Source organism: Protopterus annectens, chromosome 10.part0 (assembly GCF_019279795.1).
Source record: "Protopterus annectens isolate FY-2018-M chromosome 10.part0, PAN1.0, whole genome shotgun sequence".
In the NCBI taxonomy this organism is placed as follows: domain Eukaryota; kingdom Metazoa; phylum Chordata; order Ceratodontiformes; family Protopteridae; genus Protopterus; species Protopterus annectens.
Genome location: NC_056744.1, coordinates 859,331,143 through 859,345,765, shown reverse-complemented (window position 1 = coordinate 859,345,765; position 14,623 = coordinate 859,331,143). Strand labels below are relative to the sequence as shown.

General features: G+C 43.2%; 1 protein-coding gene across 3 annotated transcripts in view; it reads left to right on the top strand.

Moving 5' to 3' along the window:
• Positions 1-14,623, top strand: part of LOC122813371 (bromodomain-containing protein 3-like) — a 1,265,442-nt gene that overhangs the window by 567,208 nt on the left and 683,611 nt on the right. The window lies entirely within an intron of this gene.

Here is a 14,623-nt window from a genome sequence, read left to right as displayed (position 1 = left end):
GTATAATTGTTGTTCTTTGAATAGCATTGTTTCCTAGTTACTATAGCAGTTATCGTAGTTTAGTCTTAGACCCTCTTTTATTGGGGCTATTTTTTGTTATATATTACTGTTATAGACTGTGTGGTGTTATACATTTATATTTGATCACAGAGCTCTAAATTTTTCTTCTTTGGGCTATTACTGCTGATAAGAGTGATTTAGCATGTCTGAAAAGGCTAAATCTGGTTTCAAGAAATGTCCAAAATGTCGACAGAAGATGTCTGTCACAGATGGGCACACAAACTTTGTTTATTGTTTAGATGAGCTTCACCTTCAAGAAAATTGTGCCATCTGTCACTAATAGCAAGAGGTCTATTAAAATCTTCTTTTCAAGAAGCCTTGGAAAAGAACAAACCCACTAAGTCTTCAAAAACCTTATCTACCAGTTCGTCTTCAGAGTCAGAGCCGAAAAAGGGCTCATCGACTTCTAAATCTAGCAAGGCTGCCATATTAGCTCCTATGCCTACGGAGCTGGAGGTAATTGTCAGTAGGAGCAGGTCCCCAGCATTGGACCAGGTATCTCCCACTTTAAAATCTCCGATTTTGCAGTCAGAGGACCACATCTATTGCTTCCCAGTCCTCAAGACTATCGGATAAGGATGTGGATTGAGTGGTGCAGAGACTTTTGCAGTCACCGGTGCTAGCAAAATTGTCAGGTTCGACCCTTAGGGCTTCGGAACCACCTCAGACCCAACCCATTTCTTCAGTTCCTCCGATTTGACCCAAAATTTCAGAGCCGGAGTATTCGGAACCGGTGATTGTGGGACTGCCGGAGCAGACACCCCTGGGGCTTTCGGTTCCGACTACCTAAGAGTCTAGGAGCAGACACTTGCCGGTCAGGTCTGGAAAGGATAGTTGTACTGATCTTTTGGTGCCAACTCTGCCTCTCAGGGCCCCGGCATGGATGAGTTCAACACCTACCTTGGGCTCTGAGCCCCTGGCTTCGGCACTGCAGAGACTGCTTTTTTCTACAGATCCAGGCCATCTCTTCAGATTGCAGCTGTGGGGCTTTCGATGCTATGAGGAGAGTGTTGTCCCCTCGGGCACCCACATCATTGGTACCAGCAGTCTCCTCCCCTAAAGTTCTTGTGTCTGCCTCTGCTTCACTGATTCCTCAAAAGCAGAGAGACCCGGAGTTTCAGGTCCCCCCAATGGGTGAGCCCTGTTCTTCCGGGACCTCCCCAGAAGCTCCCTCAGAAGACTTTCCCAGGAAGAGAATTTGCAAGAAGAAGCATCTGGATTCCCCACAGGAATCCATCACGTCAAATACGGACTTCGATGAGTAAGAAGGGTCCCCACATTCCCCCTCTGAAGAGATCTCTGTTGGTGATATCTTAGAAATCCTAAAACAGAGGGGTGGCTGGAATCCCCTTAACCCTACTGATGATGAGTCAGTACTCCTGAAGGCTTTCGGGTGTCAAACTCCCACCTCTTGGGTGATTCCACCTTTTGATGAGTTGATGGACCTTCTCTCTCGAAAGGCGTGGGAGTCCCTGGATACCATAGAACCAGTCCCTCGGAGGCCTAATAAATTTATAGCATCACCTCTGAACAAGGCTTTCCTTACCAAAGGAGTACCCGCTGATGCTATGGTGGTGGCGGCGGCCACCGAAAATGAGTTATCTAAGACCTCCACATCTGTTCATCCTCCTCATAGAGATTCTAGGATCATGGACAGAGCACATGTTTAGTTCAGCGGCCTTTACTCTTAGATCCTTGAACTATCTCACACATTTTACCAGACTACATAGAGATCTCCTTAAGCAGTTGGGAGATGCTCTGCAGGGTGCGGTAACTGCAGGGATCTCAGAGAAGGTAACTTTCCAGCTTGCTACCATAAATTCCCTTATAAACTCTTCCATGCATCTGATTTCATATGCAGCTGATGGAGCGAGGACGACAGCGGATACAAGAATTGCTCTTAGGAGACACTCCTGGATGTGCTTGTGTTCTTTTGCGGAGGCCGACAAGTCATCCTTTGTAAACACCCCCTTTGGTTCATCACTTTTTGGACCGAAAGTGAAGTAAGCTCTTACCAGGTGTGAGCAAGATGGAAAGACTCTGTCTGCCTTAGGAGTCCATTTTTCCTCCCCTACCAGACCTTATGCTAAAGGTTGGAAGAGTGGGAAAATGCCCAAGGAGCTTTCTTTGACACACATGGTGAAACCCCGTCTAGAGGCAGAGGAGGGGGCAATAATGGGAGACTCTTTCCACACGGCAGAGGGGGCCCACAAAATCAGGGGGACGGGGATCAGTTCTTTGGAAAGTCCTACCAGCGCACCTGAAAGGAGGCCCGTCTGTCCCTTTCTGGAGGCATTTGAGGGATGCTTATCTTTGTACCCAGACACCTGGCTAAAAATCACAAAAGATTGTTTGGTACAAAGCATAATATCCAGAGGATACACCATTCCCTTTACTACCCCTCCACCCCCTGTGAAAAAAATCCCAGATGTTCCACCCAATCACAGGGAACAGGCAACCAAGATTACAAGGTTGCTAGAAAAAAGTCATCCAACCAGTCCCAGCAGATCAGAGGAGATCCGGAACTTACTCAGGGTTCTTTTTAGTTCCAAAGAAAACAGGGGACTGGAGACCAGTTTTGGATTTCAGCCGATTGAACAAATCTGTCAGAAAAACAAAGTTTCGGATAGTCACGCTACAATCTATACTTCCCTTTCTAGGAAAAGACAATTGGGTGTACTCAGTAGATCTCCAGGATGCATACTACCATATAAAGATGGCCAGAACATCCAGGGATCATCTGCGCTTTTGGCTGGGAGCCAGTCACTTTCAGTTTCGAGCTCTGCCATTTGGTCTCACTGCAGCCCTCAGAGTGTTCTAATGGATGGCAGTAGTCACGGCTCTCCTGAGACGGTTAGGATTCCAGGTGTTTCCATATTTAGATGACTGGCTCCTCACCGCCACCAACAAGCATCAACTCATACAAGCAAGGGAGACAACCTTAGATCTTTGCAGTCTATTGGGGATTACTGTAAATTGGGACAAATCTGCTTTACAGCCATCCAGACATACCGTCTTTATAGAAGCATATCTCAACACAGTTTCCATGACCATAAACTTCCGATGGAAAGAGTGGTGAGCTTTCGACAAGTTCTGGGCCTCATCCCCAAACAGCCCCAGTTTCAGTAGTGCTCAAATTACTAGGGACCATGGCTGCAGCCATCATTGCCATTCCATTAGGCCGAATGCACATGCAGATACTGCAATGGCTGATTGTCACACAGTTGTCTTAGGAACTTCCAGTGTCTCACCACATTATAACAAAGTCATGCAGGAGGGATCTTCTTTGGTGGCTGACCTCTCCTGAAGTGACAATAGGACATCCCGTTGTTCTTCCAACCACGGTTGCCACTGTGACCACGGACACCTCCCTGATAGGGGGAGGACATTTTCAGGGAAGGACAGCCCGAGGCACATGGGAGAATCTCGAGGCTCACCTGCATATCAATGTCCTAGAGGTGAGAGCGGTACTTCTAAAGTTGCAATCCTTTCAAAACTTTCTACCCCTAGGGACTATTGCAATACAGATGGACAACATGTCAGTGGTCTGGTACATAAACAGGGAGGAACCAGATCATACCCCTTAGGTTGAGAGACATTGAGAGTATGGCAGTGGGCAATATCCACCCAGTGCTTTCTGATAGCAATGCACATTCCGGGGAGGTTCAGTGTGATAGCGGACAAGTTAAGCAGAGCAATACTGTCTCCTCACAAGTGGTCCCTGAAAGAAGAAGCTGCAGAAAGGATTTTCCACAGATGGGGTCAGCCTTGCTGTGACCTCTTTGCAACCCCCACCAACACCAAGTGCAGCAACTACTTTGCCCTGATCCCCAACTCGGGAGATGCCCCAAGGGATGCACTTGTACACAGTTGGCCTTTCCCCCGTTTCCTCTGATACCCAAATTCCTACAGAAAGCCAGCACTCTGTGAAGGACCATTATTTTAATAGCCCCTTACTGGCCTCGTCAAATTTGGTTCCCCTTTCTGCAGCCTCATCTACTGGAAGGAACCATGGATTCTGGACCCAGTTGCAGATGATCTGATGCATTCATCATGAATTCATCCTGCAATTCATACCCTAAAATTGACAACTTGGCTGCTGCAGTTCCAAGAATAGCCAGGTTCCACAATTTATCATCTGCAGCACAGAACATCCTAATTTCTTCTCATAAATCTTCTACTAGGAAAAGATTTTCCATATGGGCATCAAATAATAATGTTGACCCATATATGGCTGTGATTTCTTCCATTTTAGAGTTTCTGACTAAACTGTTTCATGAAGGAGCAGCTGCAGCAACCCTTAGAGTTCAATCGGCAGCAATCTCTAATTTTCATATTGGTGATCAGCAGACTCCCATCATGTCACAGACTTTTTAAAACATTTCTTAAGGGTACTATTCACTTGAGACCACCTATTAGAACCCTATCTGCACCATGGACTCTCAATTTTGCACTCTCATGGATCGTTTTACCCCCCCCCCTTTGAACCTGCATCTTCCTGTGATTTGAAATGCCTATAATGGAAGATCATTTTTCTAGTAGCTATTTCTGCCGCTCGAAGAATTTCGGAACTACATGCCTTGTCCAGCAAAGCCCCATACTTGATTTTTCATAATGACAGAGTAACACTGAGAAACAAATCCTTCATTCCTACCTAAAGTTTGTTCCGAAACAAATCTCAACCAGACTATAGAATTACCTGTGTTTGTTTCCCAAATATACAAACAAAATGTAACACCTGTTGCACAAACTCTTAGGCAACTTCGATGACTAAAGACATCAGAAAGTCGGATCAACTTTTTGTCTCCTTTTCAGATTCAACGAAGGGTACTCCAGTGGTAAAAAACACTTTGTCAAAATGGTTGTCAGATTGTATCTCTTTCACATACAACTCTACGCAAATGACACTAAATCATAAAGTCAAGACTCCCTCAACCAGGACAGTTTCCACATCTTCAGCCTTCTAGCATAGCTGCCTTATAGATAGCATTTGTGCAGCAGCCACATGGTCCACACCTCACACCTCATACCTTTATCACTCATTATAAATTGGATAAGACCTCCAGGGACAGGGCCTCTGGTTCTAAGGTTCTGAGGAATATACTTCCATGAGCCACCCAAGGGGATGGTGCTTGGGACGCTGACCCATCAGTGAGAATGAAGGGGAGATAGAACAACTTCACATAAAGAAATTATGTACTCGCCATAACATTCCATGTGAGTTGTTCATCTTGCCTTCTTTCTTATGTCCCACCCACCAACCCCCCTACCTTTAAAGTCCTGAGGGTCAGGAAGTTCAAACAATTCTTAATGATGCTTTGTCCTGCTCTACGGTGTTCTTATTTCAATGCCTATATACTTCAGTTATCAGTATGACTGGGCAAACAAGATCTGAGGGAAGCACTACTGCATCGTGGAATAGGGAGTAAATCACAAGCTGTTTGAAGACCTCGAGCTTTAGCATCTGATTGAGTGGCTCCCAACCCATCAGTGAGAATAAAGGTGAGATGAACAACTCACATGGAACTTTGTGGTGAGTACATAACTTTTTTTATGGTTGCTCATGGTGCAGCAGATGGTGTTGTCATCAAGACGTTTCCTGGTTCGCTTCTTGGTGTGACTTTTGTGCAGCGTCTACATGTCCTCTGTGTTTGCGTAGGTTTCCTCTGGGTGCTCCAATTTCTTCCCACATTCCAGAGATATGCAGTAGGTGTTTTTTGATGCACTAAATTGGCCGTGTGTGTGCACGCAATCAAGTGTATGGTATGGAAGAACAACTATGGCAGGGCTAGCCACCTGGTGGCATAAGCTTTGGTTCTAGATTGTCACTATTGAAGTGACACACTGACTCAGGTGCAAAAATATGAAAAAGGGGTTGTGGATGGATATGTTCATATGTTTGTTTTTTTCCTTGTATTTAACTTTCAAGATTCTTGACCTGCATCTTGAGGCAAGAAAGCTCTGAAGCTTGTGGGAGCTCTTCCTTTTACATGTAGCTCTGCTCAAGCTCCTTGCAGTTAGAATGAGTGGAAGATGTCCTTAAGCTTTGAAAAGATGGACGGTTGTTTATATCATAAGGATGTAACACACACAGCTTAGGCTACTAGAACTAGTTAGAGCATCTACAGTTATGGTAAGGATATAGAAATTTTTATATATGCCTGCACATATAAGGCTTTTATAGTGTTTGTGGTAAGTTGATTGTTGGTTTCTGGTGATTTTTAACCCTTGAAATGCATCTCATCACATTTTGTGAATGTTATACTGAGTTTTTCTACTAAGGCTGTTTTAGTAAATTCTTCCAGTTACCTCATATGTCCAGAGCCTCAAGTTGATTGTGCTAGTTTCTCTTGATTAAAAGTTTTGGACGTTTTTACAGTAGTTTTTTTGTTTGTTTTTCTTTAAAATGTTTCAAGTTCCTTTAATTTTATACACAGGTCAGGCATATTTTTTATCAACTAAAGGAGAAGTTGTGGATAACAGTTAATAAAGAACTGAAGTATTTTATCTGGGAGAGGACTGCAAGAGCCGTGGGATAAGCAGATTCTTCCAGTAGAACAAGGCGCTCTGGAATTACCTGATTTGAAGGGTAGTCCAGAACTACACAGTTATGGCTCCTGTACATAGCACAATTAGAAACATGCAGTTCAAAGTGGAAAGGGATGATGAAACAGGGGAATCTCAAGAAACAAGGAGAGACTAGGTTTTTGGATGCATATCCTTAAGGAGAATAACCATAACCATATATAATATATTCATAAAGTAGCAGAAAGTATTCTAAGATTTAAGCCAACACAGGAATGGAGAAGGGAGATTCTGCCGACAGGGTTGACTGCAATTAGGGATACAGACAATAGGCAAACAAGAAGAGGCTGGAATTTATTGGAGAAAACTTGCAAAAGAACCAAGGTATTGGGAGTAAATTAGAGGGAAAGGTAATAGAATGGGAAGAGGCCAATAATTTATTTGGACTGCAGGCTACAGATTGCCTTCCCTATCAAGGACTGATATCTGAGTACAGGCCAAAAGAAAGAAACGGGCATCCTAAGCGAAAAACCAACACTGGTAGAGTTTTTAGTAGAATCTAGAACAGGAGCTGCTGTTAAAAGGAATAATTAGTAGAGCATAGAAAATATTGCAAGATACATATAAGAATCAGAGGAGGTTAGGATCGGGAAGAGACTGAATAAGCAATTCACAGACAAACAATAGAGGGATATATGAATGTCTCTCAAATATGCAACAAGGTGTAGAAGATTTAGGAACTTTGCTTGGAAGTGTTTACATAGATATTTTTATACCCCAAGTAGACTCAAAAGAATTTTTCCTTAGGTTGATAGCAAATGTTGGAGGTGTGATGGGGAAGAAAGAGGTAATTGGGAACATATTTTCTGGTAATGTAATGAATTGGCAGACTTTAAACATTCACTGCAGACTATTCTACCAGAAATACTGTGTGAGCAAATTGGTATGACTAAGGAAATGATTTTTTGAGCCATGATACAGAATCGGAATTGCCTAGATATAGTAAGTTCTTGCTGAGTTTAATTATGGTGTCTGCCAAAAAAGCAATTACTAGGAAATGGACATTGGAGTCTAAACCAACTGTACTAGAAGTAGTGAATATAGTCACGAGATAAAATAACTGTAAATTGGATCTGTAAAAAAAGATAGGAACAAATTCCATGAAAAAATGTAAATTCTGGGAGCAATACATGCAGACAAGGAATGAGGTTTAAAAGAAGGAAGGATTTGAATTAGCTATGTAATATTTAACCGTGACTAGATAGATTATAAGTGATGTATAATGTTTGCAAATAAAATTGTTTTCATTTCTGTAAATGTATGATTGCCTATGTCATAGGTGATAAAGATGTTTCATTTTTTTTTATATATATATAATAGAAGGCCAAGAAACCTAGACCCGAGCCTGCTGCTGTCCATCCTCCACTGGACATCTCCTGATGTGAGCAAGAACCCGCACAACAGTCCACAGTTACCATTGGTTTCTTCCGCTGTGACCTTTTTGAAGGCGGGCATGGAACCTGCTTCTTGCTCATCCTCCGAACCCTTGAAAATGTCCGCTGCTGACATTGAAAGGGAAATCATGGCTGATATCTCTGAGGGGCCTAAAAGGATTCCTCAGTTTCTTGTTAGGTAAGAAGTGCCAGGTACATTTATTACATCCAGGTAGGGGTCCAAACCATTCTGTTTCGTTGGGACAGATGTCCCCTTAAAGAAAAGGCAAAAGTGTAAATGTGTTTTCAGCTACCAGAGATGCACAGCGAATGACAGGACTTTACTCAAGGCTTGTTCAATACCTTAATGGCTTGTTTGAAGCCTCCTTATGGAGTTTTGGTTCCGGAATTGCCTTGTTTCTCTACCCCCAAAAAGGGCAAGCGACCAGAGTCTTTGGATGAGGATTCTGACTCTGATGCTGACTCTCTAGCCTACTCCTTCCAGTTGCCTTCTCCTTTGGACTGTGGGTCAGAGGAGGAGAAATAGCAGTCCTGATAGTATTTCAAGTGGAATTGTTCCCAGGTTTTAAATATCCGGAAAAGGTATTATAAGTTGTTACAAATGGACTCTTAAAACAATTTCTGCCCCTCCTGTATTGGATACTTTCTCTGCTGCTTCTCTGGCACCAGATTCTCTTCCTCCAGCTTCCAAGAAACCTGACTGGTTCTTTAAGGTGCCATATCTCTGCAAGTTCTTTATACAAGTGTCCATCTGATTCAGCAGTGATTTCTGTGTTTACTAATGAGTTTCATAGGCTGTTACCCTCTTCCAGGTTCCTTCCCCTCGGATAAGAACAGTACATCTATGGAGAGGATTGGTGAGAAAGTATAAATTCTTGCTACTTAAGCCTTTAAGGTGATCAGTTACCAGACCCATATGACATATATATTTAGTCTCATCTTTCCCAGATTAGGAAGATTTTTTTTTGTGTCAGAGTGTAAGGCTTCAGCTCTCTCCTTACTAGCTTCCACTTCTCAGGTTGCCCACTACTTTATAAAATGCAGCTGCTGCCTCCAGCTCCATAATAAGTCTCGTTTCTTGGCTTCCCCCTCAAACTTTGCCAAATGATATGAAAGCAAACTTCTGAGTGTTTCTCTGGATAACCAAAATTTGTTTTGCACTGCTGTGGCACAGTAAGGTCATGAAAGATTTGAAGCACATCTTTGTCTTACCCATTCCCAAATTTCAGAGGACCTGTATTAGTAAGACTGCATATTTTTTGTAGACTACCGAGGCAGTCTTACAAGGGTAAGAAGGCTGCAAGTCATGTTTGGTAAGCCTACTCGAATGCCAAGCCCCCAAAACAGTCCCTGACAACTCTGCAGCCATCTGACTTTGTCCTCGCTTCCTCTCTGGCAAGTTTCCTTGTCTCTCTGGCTTTCCTTGTCTCTCCGAGTTTTGCGAAAGAACCCGAGTGCCTGTGGTTATCTATCAGTTATCTGTCAGGTTTACTTTATGGCCTGGGAACCCCCCCCCCCCTTCTCTGGTATCCCTCAACCTCCTACAAAACAGCTTCCTCATTTTGCAGGGTACCATTCATCCAGTTCCACAGACCAAGGGGGGGTTTAAGGTTTTATTCCAGGATGCTTCTGGTCCTCAGGAAAGAGGGGTTTTAAAGAACTGTCTTGAATCTTTCCTTTGCGAACACTTCTCATAGTGCTCTATTTCTGCATGCTTTCTGTTCAGGCTCTGTTTGCTGTGTTGCTTCCCCAGGTCTTTCTCATTCCCTTGGATCTAAAGGATGTCTACTGTCATATTCCTGTCCAGCCTCTATTCGGGAATGCTTTGCGTTTCTCTGCTGCTGCTTCTCATTTTCAGTTTTCTGCTTTGCCCTTTGGACATTAAGCAGCCCCAAGGGTATTCAAATGCCTAGCTCCAGTAGTTGCTTTTTGCAGACGTCATGGCATTCGGATATTTCCCCGTCTGGACAACCTCTTGCTTTGGGCCCCATCCCAGATCAAGCTTACGCAGGATTTGCATTTTCACCTCGTTTCCTTTGCATAGCCTAGGGTTCACGGTTGTCCTTCAGAACTCAATGCTGACTCCATCTCAGGATCCCATTTTTCTAGGCTGCATGATCTAAACTGTTCCAGTGCTGGCCTCTCTTCCTGTCTCCATGGTTTTATCGCTCAGTTTTTTCCCTGCATCCCCTGGCATCTGTTCCAGCCATTGTGTTCCTCTGGGCTCTAAGGTTCATGGCTTCTACCATCTCCACACTTCCCTGGGCCAAGCTTTATACGAGGAAGTTTCAGTGGTACCCAAGATCAGTGTGGCTTCAACACTGCCACCTACTAAACTATCTAGCTCCTCTGCTCCCTTGGCTCAAACTGAAATTTCACTGGTGGGTTCAACACATCTCTCAATCCAGGTGTTAGTTTCCAACCTCCTCAGCCATCCCCAGAAGTCTTCATGGACGTTTCAGAGCTGAGGTGGGAAACTACTTCAGGCACCCTGAAGGTGCAGGGCCTTTAGTCCCCTCAGCAGAGGGCAAATCACATCAACATCAAGGAAATGAGGGCTCTCATTTCGGCTCTTCATGCTTTCAACTCGCTCTGGGTGCCAGATCCCTTTAAGGTTTATACAGAAAACACCATACTCATGTGGTATACCAACAAGCAAAAGGGCATTCATTGCAGATTAGCCTTCAAGCGTGGGGAATAGCCATCAAGCTTGGGGAATAGCCATCAATCTGCATGTGACCCTACAGGCTGTCTATATACCTTCAGAGTGCAATCTTATAGCAGATTTTCTCTGCAGTCCAAGACACATCCTCATGAATGGATGTATCACAGACGTGTTCCTGGACATAGTTCACTGGTTGAGGTATTCCTCAAGTAGATCCCTGCCTCCCTTCTGAACAGGCAAGTTACTCAATTCTGTCCTACAGTCCTAAGTCCTTTGGCTTGGAAAATGGACACCATGTCATTCTCATGGATGGGAATGTTCCTTCTTGCCTTTTCTCCCCTTTCTCTTCTTCCAAAGGTCTTTTTCAAAATCGAGAAGGACACTTCAAAATTCTTGTTGGTGACTCCTTTTTGGCCCAGGCAGGATTGGATCCTTCTCTTCCATCTGGCCAGGAGAAGTCATCACATTTTAACTCTCTGCATGAATTTTCTCACACAGGATAGAGGATCTTTCCTTCTCCTCCTCCATCTGTGCACTCTTCAACTGGCACTTTGGTTGACGGGGTTTTGATTCCTTTGCAACACCAGTTTTCTGATGTCATGCCTGGGGTCCTGCAGGAGGCCAGAAAAAACAGTACTGAAAGTCATATGTCCATATGGAAGAGATTTTCTGTTAAACATCACCAGGACCTTTCCTGCCTGTGTGAACTGCTACGTGCTGGTTTAGCATATTCTTTGGTGAAAGCTCACTTGTCTGCCATTTCTGTCTGCCACTTATTCCTCCTTTTGGCATCTAGATTAGAGGTCAAGCAGTTTCTTAAAGGTGTCCATATCAAACTCACAAGAAAGTCAATTCCTCTTTCTTGGTATCTTAATTTTGTCCTTGAAAAGCTTACTCGGGCTCTCTCTGAGCCTGCTCCCTCCTCCTGTTTGCAACATTGCACCTGGAAGACTGTTGCCCTTTTGGCAGAGGTTAAAGCAACCAATGTATCTGAATTCCAGGCCTTGTTGGCAGTCCTTTTTTTTTCATAGACACAGGATGCCTGTCTGTACGAATCCTTCTTTAACCCCCAAGGTGGTTAATGAACTGTCCCTTAATCATACTGTCAAGCTTCCTCCTTTTTCCCTTTCTCCATAGTCTGCTAGTGAAAAGGTTCTTCATACCTTGGACTTGCATAGAAAGCTCAGATATGTTTAGATATAACAAAGGCCTTTTGTAAAGCTGATCAGCTTTTTGTTTTCATACCAGGACATTGGGTTTGGCAGTTTCTAAGTAAACCATCTCATCCTGGATTTCTAGTGTATTTTTTGTTCTTTTCATGGCAAACCGTTGTCTTCTGCTGCAGTTCATTCTGCTTGAGCAGTGGCTTCTTTTGAGGGTTTCTTTCAAGGGTTTGGACACCAACTCCATCAGTTCACACATTAACTAAACATTAATTGGATGTAATTTCCAGAGGCAGGGCAGGTTTTACCAAGGGTATTCTGCATGGGTTTGTGGAGGGCTTCTCCATGCATGCTTCCTTCTCCTTAGCTTCTCAGTAGCTGTTGTACTCTCCCAGAGGCGATGAATACTTCAACATTGATATGGAAGGACATAGTACAGTTATGTAAAATCTTACCCCTCTGTTCTTTTTTTTTTTCTCTTTTTCCAAAAGTGGTGGTTTCCTTTTGGTCGAGATGTTTCTTCTCCCTTCTAGATGTACATATTCTTCTCACTGGGACTCTCTGTTTTTCTGGGGCACTTCATTTCTGGCTTGGGAGCATTCGTACATCACCTTTATGCCCTACGCTTGCATTGGGATCAAACGTCTGGCAATGATACTAATAGGTAATTAAGGCTGTAGTATACTGGTCAGACATTGGGCTGTCTGCAGGTAATTCTAGAGGTGATGGACACTGCAATAGTTAAAAGGACATCTACTGTTGTGGTAAGATTTTACACAACTGTACTTTTTGGAGGATAAGGCCCCAGATGTGACAACTCTCTCTGATTCCAGCACTGGAGGATGTTTTTAAGACTGTTTAATGATCTGTGCAGAATTAATCTGTCTAAAGTATTTAAGAAATTCAGGGTGTGCTCAGTCATGCCTAACCTCCATGCCACCTTGTTTATAGACCCTGTTTCTGTGTCCCCTTCCAATAAAAAGACCATGTCGTCTTCAAGCCTAGTCCCTCAAGATAAACTAGACAAGTGGCTAGAATCTCAAGGAAAGTAGCTAGCACAGTAGCTTTTATGTGTAATTACCAGTGTTTTGTGTGGAAGTTTGTGTCAAGAGCTGTATGTATAGTTTAGACTAGTTAGCTGCAGCATTACCTGCTGAGCAGAAAGAGTATGTGAAAGAGTTTTTCTAGTGTTTAAACATAGTTTAAAGAGTGCCTTGGAGAGAAATTATACTGCATCTAGAAATGCAGCATTGTCAGTTGTGTTAAGGAGGTGTTTGGTTACACAGTCAAAACTTTCCTGAGTTAAAAATGAGATTAAGAATGCTTCACTTGATTCTGATTGTGTGTTTGTTACAACAGCTTCTTGGATCCTAAAACACTTGGATGACGGAGGTAAACTGATGTAGTGAGTGTCTAAAATGTTCTATATTACCACGTTCCCCATCCCCCACAGTATGCAACGTAGTTTTCAGCATTCCAACAGTCAGTAGTCCCAGCTAAACAAAAAATGCACCAGAAGGAAGTGGCAGGATTAGAATTCCACCAAACCTAATGAGGGGTGCCTTTCCAAAAAAGGGCAACTTCGCTACCAACCTAAGATGCATGGCCATATTCTTATACTTTTTACTGTATTTTATAGCTATAAACTAATCTGCACGGTTGTATTAAAATTGTCTGCCTCACAGGGCCTGATAAGATTTTTACTGTCACACTAAATCTTTTCTAGCTAGTTTCACTGTGTGTGAGTTATTAACTGGAAATGTTCTCCATTTGTTAAACATCTGTTTGTGTTTGTTCTCATTTCCTGCCAAGGAGTGCATCATATAACTGATTTAGTTTCCCATCCTCCCTCCCTATTGGTATCTTGTTCTTATACTTGGTGGCTTTGCAGTTGCACGCCCCTACTGTAAATTTGATCTGGGACACTCCTCCCAGTCTAATGTCATTAGTTCAGTCTACTTAATACAGGGAGAACATTTGAGAAGGCCAACCCCTTGAATCATAATCTACTCCTCCTTTCTCCCTTTCCATTTTACTAAAAAAAAAAAAAAAAAAAAAAAAAAAAAATTCTAAGCTTTTTTCCTGCCTTTCCTGTAACTAGTCTTGCCCAGATACAGATTTGTTGTATCCAGGACTTGTATGTAAGCTTCTGAGCCCACCGAACCTTTCTGTGTTGGAAGGAAGCCTTCTAGTTTATCAGTGGGAGTGGTAAGCGCTAGGTAGCCTATCTACCAGAAGAGGAGTGGTTTCTGGCCCAGAAATTGTAGTTTATTGGCTGTTTGGGCAGTTTTCCATCTTTCAACTTTCTGGTTTAAAAGCCCACGTTGACGCTCGTTTCCAACCATTCCTGTAACTAGTCTTGTCCAGATACAGATTTGCTGTATCCAGGACTGTTTGTAAGCTTCTGGGTGGTGCCAAAGTCTGCTTTTCAAGTTTTCCCTTAGATCTACTAGTTCTCTCCTCTCCTGCACTTTTACTAGCTTATTAGTCTAGCACTTTATCAGACTTCTTGTAGCAATTATTGTAGCACACAAAAGTGCTACCAGCACTAAACGTTCTACAAGGAAACAGCTCCAGTACTTATTATTAATGCCCACCCCTCCAGGCATGCCTAAAGGTCAGTTCCCTCTGCATTCTCCTATTAACCTGGTGAACTTGGACATCCTGAGGCAATGTAGCAACTGCCTCATGTACACTGACGACCCTCTCCTCTTACCTCCCAACACTCGGAATTGAGAGATGCATTTATATCCAAA